We start from the raw sequence: 3,257 nt of genomic DNA, 5'->3' as shown, positions 1-3,257 counted from the left end.
TAGTGGGACTAAGTGTGAGCTAGTAGTTGTGAAATATAGACTTATGGTTTATAAGTATGAGAGTTAAGATCATCATTATATGGAAACCATAATATGTTATATGCATCCAAATATATTATAAGCATTTACATAGAGTATCAAGTAATATTAATTATTAGGATGATTATTATCTTTCTCTTTTATTTATTTTTATTTTAAAATATATGTGTTGACAAACATTATTTTCCCTTTTTTACATCACATGTTTTTTTTTTAGGAATAATAAAGTTTTAGTGAAAATTAGCTTCATGACCTTCTGGAGGGTAAACATATAGACGTCATATGGAAGACATAATTACGAATGTGTATTTTTAGGGGCATATGTAGACCTCTAAAGGGATATCGAAAAAAGAGGGGTTTTACAATATATGTAACTTGGTCCAAAAAGAGGGTTGTTTTTTAAGTGATGGAAGCTATATACGATAGGGGATATTAATGTTCATGGATAGGCAGTGACATATATTCTATTTTGGACATTCTCTCTTGATCAAGGGTGTTTCGTTGAAGTAATTGGAGTTTTGGGAAGTGGATAATTCTCAATTTTTGATAATGTTATTAATAAATACTAAATGTTTTAGTTAAATTGAAAATGTTTCGAAATAGTATTTTAGTTTAGTGATAAAAATTAAATAGTTGATAAATTCTAATAAACATCAAAACATTTACGTCATGATATATTTTACATTTCCAAGATTAAAAAAAATCATAAAAATCAATTAAATTTTAACTCTATTTTAAATTATTGTTATTATTAATTAATCTTATCATCTTCATCTTTAGTTTCATAGGTACTTAAAAATCAATAAGCTAAATATGAAAATATTGTAAATTTTATTACTATAACTCACTATCGTCTCAAATTATATTTCTCAGTCCATTGTTTGGATCAATATCAATATAGTTCTTGTAGTTCTATCTTCTCTCGTTCTCTTGGAGACACGTACTCTTTCTTAATTTTGGACTCTTTTAGTATTTTTTATATAAAAAAGCATTCTATTTTTTACATCATATTTTATATAAAGATATTTCATTAAGTGGGTATATGTTTGTTTCTATGTCCATTAATTCATTAGTTTTAGCTTTTCTCGTTCTCATTGAGACACGTACTCTTTCATCATTTTGCACTCTTTTAGTATTTTTTATATTAAAAAACTTTCTATCTTTTACCTCGTATTTAATGTATAGATATTTCATTAAGTCAAATTTCCAGTGTATATGTTTATTTTTATGTCTATTCATTAGTGCTTTTTTAGTTTGTTTATGGACAATCAACATAGAAAATAAGTAGGGGTGTAATATCTCAATCTTGATTCTTAAGTTAATTTATAATTAATTAGGTTAACGAAATTGTATTATATATTTTATTATAGATATGTTGTTATTGTGATAATGATGAACAACATTAATTTACAAATAATGTATATGTAATTTAAATGTTTGATTAATATGTTATCACAATTGATGGGCAACATATGAGTATGGATATGGGCTATATGATATCATAAGTGATAAAGATAACTTTAAGGTTATTGCAGGGAATTGTCTTGTCAAATCTTTGCTATGGAATTTGAATTTAAATCGGATCATTTTTTTTCTTGTTCACAAACCAATTGATTGTGAATGGCTAGTCACCCTTATAAATATAGGAGTTGGGGTGGTAGTTGCAATAATGATTTACGATTTAATGAAAGGAATGGGTTGAGTACATTCCTTGGACCTTGAAGTTAATCCACGGATTTACTAGGAAACTAAGCTAAATGTGAGACTATACAATGGTATATTGAATATAGAAAATTCAAAGGAGGTTGAGACCCATGAAGGAAGTAAAAGGGTGTGAAACATTCATTCACATAAGAATTCAACCATACACACACATAGAGAGACACCCACAATAAACAGCGACCCATGGGTGCCTAAGTAGTGAGAATCACGAGTGAAATATTGCCAATCCAAAGTGGAATGGTGGCTAGAGCATTCTAGGTTATTAAACTACATTTTAGATGCCCAAATATGCCTAGAAAAGTGCCAATCATGGATTGGAATTGTGTTTGCATGTTTTTGGCTCCCTAAAAATTAATTTTGCTTGCCAAACACTACCTCTGGACTCTATATAGGCAAAGTAGGTTGTAATTTGATGTGTGCCAGTTAAGTATGATAAGCAAGAGGTGGGGAAATCACTTAGAGACTATAGAGCTATGAAGGGTCCCTTATTTTCTTTGCTAACCAGTTGAGAGACATCTGATTATAGAGGCCCAAGCTGATTTGGGAAAGGAAATCCTCAACTGTATCATGTGTATGAAAGAGAGTTGTCTTCACCTAGCCCAATTACGAGTGAGATATTAGTTTTCCCCTTGGTATCATGGTCTAGCTAGAGGGTGGCTAACTATAGAAAGTTGATGTGTAGTTGAGCCTACGGTTGGGTGGAAAGGGCTCATTCCTAGATCAATGCCCCCCTTGAATATTTCATAAAATTGATCCTTTTATTCATGTGATTATTGTTCATTTTCTCTTTTGATTTTTGTTGGTAAAATTAGAGATAGAAATTTGTTTATATGATTATGGAATATATATATATATATATATATATATAGAGAGAGAGAGAGAGAGAGAGATGCATGCATGGATCTAAACTTATTTTTTAGTTCAATATATATTTCAGCATGAACATGTGTTACTCCAAGTTTAGAAAAGCTTTCTTGGATTAAAATTGATATATGAAGTGGATAAGTTAATTTCCTATTTAGGCATAAGGACTTGCATAAATTTGGTGGGTAGTAACCACTGGTAAGTTTTCATCTTTGCATTTTTATTCCAATTTATTTTTGTGCTAAGAAATGTATAAATAATAGTGAGAAGTAACTCTTGGTAGGTAAGTATGCTTAATTACTATGAATTCGACCTATTTTTGTGCAAATAATTTCTTAAATTATGTTGGGCAGTAGTTAAATATCTCTATTTACACGACTATAAAAAATGCCGAGAGTTTCCTTATTCCAAGAAACCAAATTTGAAACTTCAACTATATAACTTCATATAAATTTTTGAAACTTCAACCATATAACTTCCTATGAATTTTTGAAACTTCAACTCAATAACTTCCTATGAATTTTTGAAACATCAACTATATAACTTCATATGAATTTTGAGAAAGGTTTACTTAAATTTTAGGTTTAATAAATACTAGTAAGAAATCATGTTTACTTAAGTGAATGTAATAA

Source organism: Pinus tabuliformis, chromosome 2_1 (genome assembly GCF_031772625.1).
Source record: "Pinus tabuliformis cultivar Carrire ecotype Pingquan chromosome 2_1, CPIR1, whole genome shotgun sequence".
NCBI classification, from domain to species: Eukaryota; Viridiplantae; Streptophyta; class Pinopsida; order Pinales; family Pinaceae; genus Pinus; species Pinus tabuliformis.
The sequence above is the reverse complement of the archived record's forward strand: the minus strand, read 5'-3'. Positions refer to the sequence as shown.